This window comes from Poromitra crassiceps, assembly GCF_964638095.1.
Source record: "Poromitra crassiceps genome assembly, chromosome: 2".
In the NCBI taxonomy this organism is placed as follows: domain Eukaryota; kingdom Metazoa; phylum Chordata; class Actinopteri; order Beryciformes; family Melamphaidae; genus Poromitra; species Poromitra crassiceps.
This window is the reverse complement of record NC_139624.1, coordinates 81,197,041-81,211,247: the sequence shown is the minus strand read 5'-3', so window position 1 is coordinate 81,211,247 and position 14,207 is coordinate 81,197,041.

The following is a 14,207-nucleotide window of genomic DNA, read 5'->3' as shown; positions in this document are numbered from 1 at the left end:
TCTAGCAAATCTATTTTAATGTTTCATTGTTTGCAGCATCCCAATTAAATGTATCCTATAGGGTCTAAATAAAATCAGTTGTAATGTCATGAAGCAATTGTCTGTTTAGGGAGTAGGCAGATAGCCTGGAACCATGTCAAATGGCAATACATTTGAAGCTATAAATTTAACCTACTTCTTGGTCAAGGCATTAAGATATACACTACACCTGCAAGCCTTATATCATGCATGTAGTAATACAGTACATTTATTTCCATAGCACTTGTAGCAAATAAGTGTTTCTCAATCAAGACACAAAGACAACAGACAATGGTTACACAAGAAAAGGACATTTGCAAGAATGAACTGATGAACTGTATCAATCAATGCAAGGAAACTAGGCTGGTAAACTATTCAAGGTGGGTCTGTATTGTATCTACCACCACACCTCTGGGTGCGGGACTGCGGCCCCCAGGTTGTATGACTGATTCAGCCAGCCTGCATGCTTGAGGGAGGGCAAGCTTAGATAGGTGCAGGAATCTAAGATTCTGCTTGGGCTCAAGGGGTTAGAGGTTAGGGGTTATGGAAGAAGTCAGAAGTCAAATACATAACTGCAGAGTTACATAAGTCCAGTTCAGGCTTGATTTTTTTTACTCTGGTTAAAACTGTAAGGGAAAATGCCAAGAAGCTACTGATAAAGTAGCCTCAACGCGACACTCATCAGTCATTCTTCCTTCTGAGTCTCGGATGCACGGACCCTATATCCACTGCAGCGTCTGCTAAATGGCTGCACGCGATATACATGTTATCAATCACAATAAAACTGTACCCACCTCCGAGACAATGTTGTTATCCATGATGTGGGTGCCCTGGCACTCCCAAATAGTACGTACTTTCCAATACCAAGCCCTTTTGCACATGCCAGTGCCGAAGTTTTTATGTTCGGTGCTTAGTGGTTGGGACTGCAGTTTACAATTTTGAGCATTGGCTCCACCATGTGAAAAAGTGCTTGGTATTGGAAAGTACGCACTATTTGGGAGTGCCAGGGCACCCACATCATGGATAACAACATTGTCTCGGAGGTGGGTACAGTTTTATTGTGATTGATAACATGTATATCGCGTGCAGCCATTTAGCCGACGTTGCAGTGGATATAGGGGCCACGCATCCGAGACTCAGAAGGAAGAATGACTGATGAGTCTCGCGTTGAGGCTACTGATAAAGTACAAGACGTGTCAAACATGTCTTTCAGAAATATGGTGAGGACAATGTTGATGGGGCACATGGTGGATTTCTGTGGATCATAAGAGATACAGATCATGTGTTAAATGTTGGTTAAATTTGCTGATTCATTCCCATTTTTCCTTAGCTTTTTTGAAACACACTTAGAGAAAGTTCCCCTAAATTCAGGATGGACACCTAACCAAGGTTGTTAAGTTTCAGATCTTAAGTCATACCACAGCAGTGCCAGGGCACCTCCATCTCATGCCAATTAACTCAATGACCATTTTACAGTAGATGAAGTACAGGCTATAACCATTTTTAGGTGATAAAATTTGAATTTGAACACTATTTCTTGTGTGAAATATCCCATCAAAAGTTGAAGGAAAACCAACTGAAGTCATAGGAAGCTCAGCGAGAGAACTGTCATCATGGAATATAATTTAGGAGACACTTCTTTATACCTCTAGTAGGGGTAAGAAAAAACAAAATTGTTGCTTATAAATGGTCCTCATCAAGTTCTGGTCAACTGCCTCTTTGGCAGACAGTGTAAGCTTCCTTCACACCTTTTTGGAACAAACCTGCCCCCCTCAGGGTGCTGTACAGTACAACATAAATCTATTAAGACCCCCATGGCAAAAAAAAAAAAGATGTGTTGGTGTTTTGCGTAATATGGGACCACGGCTCAGATGTCACATCATTGCTGGTTTGAGTGACCGATGGACTGCTGGTTTCTACACCGATGGTCAGATATGAGTCAGAGTTACCTCTGCCTCCTCATCACTGCTGGAAATGATGCTTGAGAATGAGAACATTTCATGGGAAATTATAATTAATCCAATTTATGACATTGGATAAATAGTGCCTCTCGTGGGGGCTGTAACCTGGCGTAATGGCAACACTCTATATAAATCATGCATCCATTCCCACAGAGTGTGTTTGTGTGTGTCCATTCCCCAAGCAGCTAGTACCTGCTGGCTCACAGGGTTGACAGCTCTTTGGCAAGTCTTTTCCTCTCCCCTCAACACAGTACTTAACCAGCATCCAGTTAGAAACTTAACTAGTCCGTAGTGCATGGGAGGATCACACTATTCCCCCCAGAACCCCCCCCCCTTTCCCCCACCACCACCCCAACCGACCAGAGGAAGCATTAGTACAGCGACCAGGACACATAGAGAGCCAAAGTCATGCCCTCTTCCGGGTTCGGCATCCGGACCAAGGGATTTCATCCACCATTAATTTTTCCATAGGCCTTTCGTAAAATGCTTATACAAATAGTTTTACTTGGTCAAACAAAGCGATTCAGCTATATTTAGAATCAGGAGAGACCATATAACATTTCACTCAGACCAAAACAAACAAACAAAATGTTGCAAGATCTAAGTATGCATATGAATTCACTCACAAAGTAAAAACATGCTAATAATTTTGCACTGTGACCTTTTGGATCTTATATTTTACCTTGTAAGACTGCTTATTTCTTTTTATCCATCTTATGTGAAGCACTTTGAATTGCCTCTGTGTATGACATGTGCTATACAAATAAAATTGCCTTGCCTTGAACATTTTTAATCCAATTTAATAATTGTTGGGGGGCGGGTCAGAGTGAAATGTTATGGTCTCTCCTGATTCTAAATATATAATGAATCGCTTGGTTTGACCAAGTAAAAGTATTTTTATAAGCATTTTACGAAATGTCTATGGAGAAATGAATGGTGGGTGAAATCCCTTGGTGCGGCTGTCGAACCTGGAAGAGGGCGCGGCGCGACTTTGGCACTCTATACCCCCCACCGGCTTGCCACCCGCACACATGGCCAATTGTGTTTGTAGGAAGTTAGGAACCTCTGAGCAAGATGGAACGCACCGTTGATTTCTGACCACAGGAGACTGAGGGCGACCTTCCTCGTCGGCAAGTGACGGAAAGTGTTCCTGACCGTACGTCAGTATTTGACAGGTTGGGAGGAGTGAGAACGGGAACAGACATGAAACCATATGGACTGGAGACGACAACCTTTATGCATTTCTCTTTCGGTCACTCCCCCTTTTTCCTTTCATCCAGACAACAGGAAGAGTGGGAAGAGGAAAGGAACAGGTTACAGCATGGAAACAGACAGAGGTGTCGCCACACTGTGGTACTGTATAGCCTATACTCATATTCCAGACTGCAGCAGCTCTTTCATCAAACAGGTCTCCTTGAATGTCTATATGCTAAAAGTGGGTGAAAATGATCCTACCATGCACTGACAGTGTACGTTACAGGCTGAGGCGTTTATGAACTGCTCTGGAATTGGTTGGACTGTGTGTGTGTGTGTGTGTGTGTGTGTGTGTGTGTGTGTGTGTGTGTGTGTGTGTGTGTGTGTGTGTGTGTGTGTGTGTGTGTGTGTGTTTCACTAGGCTACTTCTGAGACGACCTGTGACAGGGGATTGACTTTGCCCCGCCGTTCCCTGGACGACCATTAAAATTCCTCTGTTGCACACACACACACACACACACACACACACACACACACACACACACACACACACACACACACACACACACACACACACACACACACACACACAAACCCATTCAATGGAGAAGCAATATACTTGTAAGAGACTCTTCTCACAGAGATAGATGATGCTACGTTGACCCCAAGGTTGAGGGACGATGTTCAACCTTTGGCCTGTCAGAACCAGAACATCCTTTCTGTCTGAACAAGTTTGTGAACCCTAAGCTTTAGGGCCATGACCTCGCTTGCAGAGAGCAAACTGGAAAAAATAACCAACAAATCTAAGGAGTCAGCATGTGCACATGCCACAGGTGCCTGGTTTACTGGTGTTGAGTTAAACCTCGTGATATAACGAGAAACTGATGGAATTGTGCAATGGTAAATTAATTTAACGCCTGAATGTTCCTTGGATTGTGGAATGAGAGCAAACCTCTGGGCCTGCACGTGAGAAACATATAGCAATATGTTTCCATGTGCCTGGGCCCCAGGACAAGAAACTAATGTTCTCATGTTGGCCTTGAGCTGAAAAAGTTCAACACCCTCTGCTCCAACATACTGTATATGCCACTGACTGAATGTACGCATTGAGTGACGACTCCTTGAACTTTTTTAATTTCACATCAAAGCTATATTTTTTCTTGTCCTGACAGATTTGACGGAACTGTCGGTCGGCTGTGCTGACATTTTCACTCTTTGGCTGAAGGTGTCGGCAGCGGCAGGACTCCCACCCACTAGTGTTTATTTGAGCTATCATATCAAAAAACCGCCTTGACGTGCACTCGCGACCCAAAGCTGCTCGCCACCCTATCGCATTCCTGCCGTGTCTTGCTCGGGGGAAACAAAAAATCCTTTATAGTTAATTGGAGGTGAAAAATGACACGTGAGATTATTTTCCTTGACTTTCACACATGATAAATAACATCTACGCATGGCCCGGCTCTCCCCAGGGGGGCTCCATTGTTACCATGGCAAGCCAATAACCACACATCACTATTTAATCTCAACATGTCATAGAGCCGTGGTAAATATGACTAAATTGCAGCTGACACGTTTTACATTTGCCTGGTGAAGTGGAGGCCACATAGTTGCGGGTGTCCACTGGTTACCCATTGTTGATGGCCAGGCACCTTGCCAGGCCTGCTCTAGTATGGTGTCATAGGAAAAAATAAAGATTAATGGACCCTGGGGGCCTTCTGCTTATTTTCTTAATTGCCTGAAGCCAGTGGCGGAGAGTGCACGAGTCGGCAGGTGGTATACAGAGTGAGAACAGAGAGACAGTGACTAAGAGAGAGGAGCGCTGTGTGTGTGTGTGTGTGTGTGTGTGTGTGTGTGTGTGTGTGTGTGTGCGTGTGTGTTCAGGGGGAAGCTTCATGCTATACTTAGATATTGTTCTAGGCCACTAAGTTTGGAGAGAGAGCAATAACTCAAGGCGAGGCATTAAGGCTTTCTTTATGAGGTGCCTAGTCTATGGTCGACCCTAAAAGTACATTTCCTGAGGGAAGAAATGTTACTAGGCAGAAGAAAATACATTGGGCCTCAGCATGAATGGGGTCAAATTTAATTTGCAAATTATTTTTTAGCACTAGCAGTTGTCAAAGGACACTTCCAAGTAATGTCAAGGCCATAGAGAAGACTGTCAAATACTTTCCTATGATTGTCTCTAGTCTAGACTCTCTGGGCTCATTGTCATTACAGCAAACTCTACAGATCTGGTAACCCAAGCAGGTTAAAAGAAAAACTGTGAATTATTAAGTGCTAAGTTCAGTATTAAGTATCATCAGTAATCAGTAAAGAAAAATGGTGAATTAGGGCATTTTGTCCCTAATGGTGGCCGCAAATTGCAAATCACAATGACAAATAAGAAAACACAACAACAACAACAACACCAACCTTCAAGAAGGTCAGACTAAGAAAGTCCTTTATACATCAGTCGATCCTGAGGCTTAATCAAGAACATGGCCGAGGGTCAGTGGAGCAGTGACCAGTGCTCTCTGTGTGCTGTATGTGTGTAATGTATCTTTGTATTTTTTGGTTTTGTTCTCTTTGTTATGTGTTTGTGCATGGGACTGCCGCTGTCTTGCAAGACAAATTTCAGTGTGAACTGACAATAAAGTATATCGTATCATATCGTATCGTAACAACAAACACAACAACAACGGCATATAGGGAATCACAACAACAAATCACAAAACAAAACGACAACAAATTGCAAATCAAATGAACAAAAGTGAAAACATGACAATGTTAAATGGCAAAACAGAAACCACATTCACAAGACAGAAAATGATATTAACTTCTGAAGTTAATCTGAAGTTAATGTTGTTGTTGTCATCATGTTTTCTCTTTTGTTAATTTGATTTGCAATTTGTTGTCTTTTATTTGTTGTTGTGATTCCCTATTTGCCGTTGTGCTTTGGGAGTTGTTTTCCTATCTTCCCCCTTCAGCAACTGGAGTAGAGGTGACCTATACTTTGCCCATCAGGGAGCCTTTTTCTGCCCGACACCAGCCCAAGCCCATGCCTCAGCAGCAGCCTAGCCACCAGGGTAAGCTACAGCAGCCCAGCTACCAGGCCAAGCCCCGGCAGCCGGTCTGCAGCGTAGCTCTCAGCAGCCCAGCTATCAGCCTCCGCCCCTAGTGCGCTCAAGCCTGCCCTCTGGTGTCTCAGCAGTGGAAGAAAGCTCCAGGGGATTCAGCCACCTTCTCCTGCCTGCCTGTCCATCTGTCGTCCAGCCCCAGCGCTCTCGGCCAATCCGGTCTCACTCCCAACTCGGGAGCGGTCAACAGTGCGGGCAAGGCAACTGCTAGTCACGTCACGTCACGACAGTACCCTGTCTCGTCAGACATCAACCTGGCTGGTGAACGTAAAGACAGTCTGATGTCAATCCATGTCGTCCAAGGGTCAAGGGGTGGGATTGGCGGACATGTAGCATTCCTGTCTTACAAGCAACTGTGTGTTTGACTCCGGAGAAAGAGACTGCGTGTTTGTCTCCTGAGAAAGGTGCGCAACTGTTTTTATATTCGGTTTTAGCCACGATGCAAAATAACCCTAACCATAACCAAGTTGCTTTAGTTGCCTAAACCTAACCAAGTTGCTTTGTTGCCTAAACCTAACCAAGTGGGGTAGTTTTACTTGCCTAAACCCAACCAAGTTGTTTTAGTTGCCTAAACTTAATCAGCGAGTCGAACCGGGGCTCCCGCGACATGTTACTGGGCCGAACCCGGGCCAATAGCCGCGAGCAACTCGCTACCGGGCTGACTCGGTGGTCACGCTGATCTGGGACGTAACCCATTTGGGCAAAAAAGGGGTACCCCACCCCCCGTAATAAAGTGACAGCAAGGCGTCCTGACCAGACGTCAGTATTTGAGAGGTTGGGAGATAGAATGTGTTGCTCAAGCCTACCCTCTCACATTGTTTCCCCTAGGATGGAGTTGTAGCAGCGGGGGTGAAGCACGCTCACTGAGCATTCGTGCGGGAATTTGTTCCCCACATTTTTATTTTGCTTGCAAAGCGTGCCCTGCCTAGTCCTGTGCTGTCTAGTAGGACAAGGGTTTCCAAACTTTTCAGCCTCCGACCCCAAAATAACGATGCCAGAGGCTTGTGACCCCGACTATCCTCGGAGGTGGTTGAAGCATACAAAAGGTGCGCATTTTTTTTTTTTCCTGATTTTTCCCCATTTTCTCCCCAATTATACTTGGCCAATTTATCCCCATGCTGCCCTATTGGCTGCCCCGATCGCTGCTCCACCCTCTGCAGATCTGGGGCGAGCCGAGACTAGCACCATGCTTCCTCCGACACATGCGCAGTAGCCAGCCGCTTCTTTTCACCTGACAGGGGGAGCTTCACCGGTAGGATGTATCACGTATCACGCCAGCCACCTTCCGGTGCTTGCTGCGGCCCACAACCTCCGGCCTTGGTGGTCCCGCCTGCATCGCCGGCCTCCTGAGTGGGTTCGCTCGTCTGGTGATTCTCTGGACCAACCCCCTGAGCTGCCTTGTCTTCCTCACTGGCATGGGGTCGTCCTCCGGACCTGTTGTGCCCGTCTGGCCAGCCCCCAGGCCGTCCGCCTGAGGTTGCTGGCTCCGCCCTGTCTTGGCCCTGTCTTGGCCCTGTCTTGGCCCTGGCTCTCTGGCAAAGGATCCTGCCTTCGGGGCCCCTCCACCCACCTTGCTTGGTGTTCCTTGTCTGGCTTGTTGGGACGTTGGGGTACTGTCATGGACACTTGGCCACCAGGCTTTGTTCCTCATGTGTGGTCCTCTCCTAACCTGATGCTGGTCACTTGGGAAACAATTTCAAAAGGGCAGGCACTTGATGTATGCTCTGATGAAGGTCTCTTAGACCGAAAGCTCAGCAATAAAAGTGAGTCTTTTGCATAGATTTAGGTGTGCAGAATCCTTTCTTTTAATTTTATAAAGGGCAGGCACTTACAAAAAAACTGGCAGGTGATTGGATGAACCATCTGTCTATCACAGGCTAAAGCCCGTCCGTAGCTGACTCATAGGATGCTGATTGGTGTGAACCACTGGTGGTTTGGATTCAAACCAATAGATTGGAGCGTGGCAAAATTGATTTGTCGTGTGATCTCATGATCTCGCATGAATCCAGCTGCCTCTGAAGGTTAGTCCTCTCCCTGCCTACCTGTTATTCCACACCTTCTACAGCCCTGCTCCTTGTGTTCCTCCCTCACCAGCTGTCCCTCATGTGTTTCATTTGTTACTGTCTATATTAGCCTTGGCTCCCCAGTCAGTCTTGTCGATTCATTGTTATTGTCCATGTCTAGCCTGATAAGCCTTGCTTCGACTAGTGTATCTTGTAGCCTACCTTGAAATCCTGGCTGAGAACTTCAACTAAATCCTTTTGTTATCCTGAATCCTGTCTGGTGTTTCAAGTGTCCAATGTTTGGGTCATCCTCGTACCTCACCACAACAATTTGCCATTGTGTTTTCCTATTCATTGCTGTGATTTGTACTTCACGGCCACCATACTAAGGTCTTTGTCAGGAAGAAAATATATATAATAAAGCATAATAAAGTATTCAGAAACAAGCTCTAATTACCTCTGCCAACAGAGTTGGCTGGGAGGTCATGATTTCACCCCGGTTTGTCCGCATGATCTCTCAAAAATGTATGAACAGATTTGCACGAAACTTTGTAGTATAGTAGGTCATGAGCCAATCACAAAAAGGCACCTAGCTTCCAAACTGATTCACGTTAACACCACGAAACTTTGTACTCTACCGAGTGCCCTCTAGTTCAGTGTGCGGACAATCATTTTATTTACCACTTTGGATGTACTTACTCTCAGTCCATGGTATGTTCAACTTAAAAGGTTTTTTAATTTGATCACGCTCAAAACAAAATAAACGTCCGAACCAAATGCCCATTCAACCTCCCTAACAGCTGCAGACTGCATTTCACAAAACAGTATCCGTTTCAATTTGGTCTCCGCATCTTGAGACTGCCAAGGTACGCCCCGCCGAAACCTTTCAAAGGCCTTTCTGGAATATTTCCGAGGCTATTTTTGACCATCTCTAATTCTGTCATGTGAACATATGGAAATGACCATGTTGGACACCGCTTCTCTCTGTGAAAATGCTTTCAGCTACAGCCCGAGTGCCGTCTTCCCACAATTGAGCGTAATGCAAACCAAAGCCAGACACATGATGTCCGCTAGGAACACCGAGACTCATCACAGTATCATATCCGGGACACGGATGTGACCAACGGAGGGGAACCAATGTCATTTGCAGACGGCCTACCAGAGCTGCTACAACAGGCACCTGTCTTGGGAAAAGGGCTCTCCCACATGATCGGAAAACACTCCCAGAAAAAACATTAAACGCTGGGAATGGGAAACCGCCACATCCTTTCATCTGGGCGGCTGAAAGAGGGAGAGATGGAAAGAGAGAGAGGGAAGGTAGTGTGAGAGAGGAGGGAGGGAGGGAAGAGAGGAGAGAATCATAGCAGCAAAATTCACAACAGCTTGCCAATCTATTTATGTCTTGTGCATTAAAGTTTACTATGAGTTGTGCAGACTTTTTTTTTTGCATTGCTATCTGCTAATGTCTGTAGGTTAGAATGGTTATAATATATATACTGTATGTATGCTATGGATATTGTCTTCCTCATGTCAATAATGTTCCTTTTGAAAGAAGGATATATTTATTTATGAGGAATGAAAAGAAAGAAAAATAAAGAAAGAAGAGGGTGAGAGAAAAAACAAAGAGGGTGAGAGAGGGGGGAGGAGGGATATGAGAGATGGTTGTGGTGAAGGTAGATTGTCATGACAACCTCCGCTGTATCCCAAGTGTTTTTATGTTCTACCTCTCTCTGCTGGATCCGGACGGATGACTAAAGCCACGCCAGGTCTCCTGAGGTATCTATTGGAATTACCATCATTTTCCACAAGGTAGTTACAGCTGTATTCCCGCTGGTGGAAACTCCACGTAGAAGCAGTAAACAGGTTGTTGCATATTGACAGGTGTGGCTGGATATCGCTGTTGTTCGACGGAAACTAAAGGTACCTTGTACAGAAAGGATGAAAAGACATGTTGTTTTCTTGTGGATGCCTTGGTAAGAACAGGAGATGAAGGCTGAGGGGCTGTCATGGCAACAACCTGACCGAAGGGCACAAGACTGGAGTGGATGGAGGGTTTTCGTCGTTGGCCTATGTTCCTCAGGGAATACTAAGGTCTAAGTCAGTAAGTAAGATGCCTTTGTAAACTTCAACTTATGCAGAAGGTTTACACTGGTAATCTTGCGCACTATGCCCACTCGATTCCTAGGCTCGCCCGCTGTGTGGGCTCGCTATCACCTGCCCTGCAGCTCGGTCGCTGCACAGGCTCGCATACGCAGCTCGGCCGCTGCGTGGCCTCGCCCGCTGATGACACATATCCGGATTGGTGGTAAGGGGTGGGGGGTGGGGAGGGCATTGGGGGGGTAGAGGGATAAGTGGGTTTATAATAATTATTCATAATTGTATGGTAATCGTAGGATAATGTATGTAATGTATGTATGTATGTTTTGCCTACAAAATAATTTTTTTTTATTAAATTCTAAAAAACGACCCTCAACATTTGGGAAGGCTAAGCCACACAACTAGTTCGTTATAATCGAACGTCATGCTTCGAAGGCGACTTTACGACGATGAGGACGGTGAGGACTCAATCAATGATAGACTACCACGGAGATCAGGCACAGGCACCTTCCTCCGGTCGCAAACGTGACGTCAGAGGCATGGCGATCTGATTGGTTGAAGTTAACACGCACCAGCGGTGATAGACAGATGGGTCATCCAATCACCTGCCAAGTAGCTTGGAAAAAGTGCCCGCCTCCGTCAGCGGGTCGGGTTACTGCATTCCCAGATTGACTGGTTTAGTGAAACGTAATGTGGAGCTAAACCGTCCATCTGGCAGCGTCAGGTTAGCACTCAGCATCTAAGGGTTGGAATTGGGGGGTTAGATCACCAAATGATTCCCGAGCGCGGCACTGCTGCCACTCACCGCTCCCCCAGGGGATGGGTCAAATGCGGATAACAAATTTCGCACACTCAGGTGTGTGACAATCAGTGGGACTTTACCTTTACATCACTCACTCATGACATCACAATTGCTTGAGTACCATCACTGATGACAACATGAACGAGTGCTCGTCACAATGTCTATCATCAGTGACATCACAATGTGGGACAAAAATGAAACAGAGCCCACTTACTTCCTTTTATATGATGCTGATGATGATGTTGATTATGGGGTAGTAAGCCCAATGTACTGTCAATAACAGAAAATGGAAAAATATCCATAAATGAGAGGCAGACATTATAATGGTTTAAATATGTGTCCTGTACAGTCTACAGTTTGGTGACAGCTTGTTCCAGACACATTTCTAAATGACAAGTGAGCTTAATTGGAATCATGTCTGTAGAGTCTAGACAGATTTGGTTAGCGTGATAGCGTTAAAACCGTGCAAGATGCAGTCATGAAACTTCACAGGTGTGTGTGTAGTTGACATCAAAATGAAGGCCGAGTTCGAAAATGGGCGTGATTTGAGCCTCCGAGACTCCCCCCCCCCCCCTTATGTCCCTGGCTCACAAACGTTTTAAGTCGCGGGCGTGGCAGCTGGTGTGATCTCATCGCAAGCTGAAGATGGTCTCTAGTTTTCCATCTAGTGGAACCTCATTAGCATATGACAGACAGCCTAAGTTAAAACCTTGAGCAATAATTGAAGCTCGCATTATTTCAAGAGGACCCATCTTCCTGGCCTGGGTGACCGGGTTTTGCCCACTGTTTTTCCTTTAGCACAATGCATTTGCAATTGATCATCTACGGTACCTGAAAGTCCTTTGTGTCTGAATAAATAGTATAAATGTCTGTATAAATAGATGTTTTTCTGTCCTCGTGTAAATGCTGCTAAATGATGATAACATCATCGCAACACTGTGAGCAGCTGGCTTGAGGCTCAGGTGCAGCTGTCTTCTCTCTGCCTGAGCTTTCATTTGCCATTTTTTCCCTCGTCTATGTCAACAAGTGTGTGAGAAACGTAAGAAGTACAGTCAGCGCACTTTGTCAGACATGTCGCCTGAGGTGAGACGTCAAATGTGCTGACAGGACCCACCTCAACCGGCAGGCTGCCTCTCAGACGCGGCTTGGTCAATAGCCCTTACCGTAAAAGCCTCTCTTCCTGCCGGTAAAGCCATCAGGATATATACTGTATACTGGTGTGAGGTGAGGTGGGAGAGAGAGGAAGACAGAGAGGGAGAGAGAGAGAGAGAGGAGAAAATGTGAGAAGGATCTAGAAAGAGAGAGGGAGAGGGCAGCGGACAGGAGGAGAGACAAAGTCAGGGATGAAATGGGAGAGTGAGTGAGCCCACAGGCCCGGGCTGGAGGAAGTGCTGGGGGTCTCCAGGTCCCAGGCAGAGAGAGCGCCCCCTGTGGCTGGATGCAGCCAGCCTGGCTAAGAAATTTAGCTCAGGCGTCCCAGCCGTTATCACTCCGAATTCATACTAGAGCCCCGCTTTGTCAAGCGCCTTGTGCGTTTGAGGTAACGCATCACGGGCGGACCGTTAAAACTGTATCTGTGGGTTCAGGCAAAGGTCAAGCACGCCGTCGGGCCTCATCGTCCAGAACGAGTTGGGAAGAGGGGACCCTCTCTCTCCCTAGTTTTGGGTTAGGGGCTTGAAGACCCAGAGGACTCCGACCCCCTAAAGGGAGCCTGCGACCACAGCGTCTCCCCTGGAGACCCCAACTCTAAGCCAGGGTTGGAGTTATGTGGGGGCCCATGGGGGCTGAGCTCTGATAAGAGGAGTCTGAGACCCCGTGAACACATACACCTCCTGTGGGGGTCTAACATACGTATGGTACAACAACCATTATTTTAATCACAAATAATGCATTTCTCAATGTAATTAGTATTATGTATGTTAACGAGATAAATAGGGTAAAAGAAACACGTTTCAGTTTTCCAAAAGAATGAAGCACCACATTATCTTGTTGTGAAGACAGTATGGCTGCACTTCACCACCTTGGACAGCGCCGTTTGTTGTGTTGTGTTGGGTATGAAAATGGGCTGCTGTGTGTGTGTGTGAGAGAGAGAGAGAGAGAGAGAGAGAGAGAGAGAGATGGATTAAGACTCTACTATCTTCATGTTTGAGTTTAGTAAGATAAGACAATCCACTTTATCTCCACGCTAATTTAATATGATGTGAAATTTTGAAACCAGAGACTTTTTATGTTATGGCTTTACATTGCCAATAAAACTGAGATACATTAAGTCCCTTACAGTCCAATTTATGGTTTAAGTAAACAATTCATTTATCCACCTTCAGCATAATGGATATAATTGCAAGAAAAATATCCAATGTGGTCCAAACAGAAAAGAGAATGTCCCTGCTGTTACATTCAATATAGATTCACATTATTGGATAATACTTCCATGAATTAAAAAAAAAAGGATATCTGTTGCTCTTAAACACACGGTGAATCCAAATAGCATTGACAAGCTACAAATCAAGCAGCTGCCATGAAGGCTTGAAGCTACAAGGAAAGTAGGGCTCTCAGGGGACATTTCAGCAGACAGTATTTCATATAGGAGCCATAAACGTCAACAATAACCAATGAGGCTACAAACTCACCGGCCATGTTTTTAATTCTTTCTGGACATATTGCAAGACACTTACAGAGCGGCCCTGGTACCTGCCTTCATTGCGTCAAGGTTTGTTTTTATTTTCTCCCCCCTTTAAAAAAAGAAAAAGAAATTTCAGATGCTGTCACCTCCTTACTCTCTCCCTCGTGCTCATGGAAAATGTCAAAAGGGGCCCAGCCTCGTTGAGGTCAGGCTGACATTGCCAGAGAGAGGTGGCCAAGTCGCAAAACAGATGTTTACTGTTTTTCTAAGGATGATTTGTTCTCTGCTCAATATTGACCCCGGTCCAAACATAACCCAAGTCCCCTTTAACAGAGCAGCGCGTCACAGAGTGGGCAGAGGGGGTGGAGGGGCTCAGGCCACAATGCGTGAACC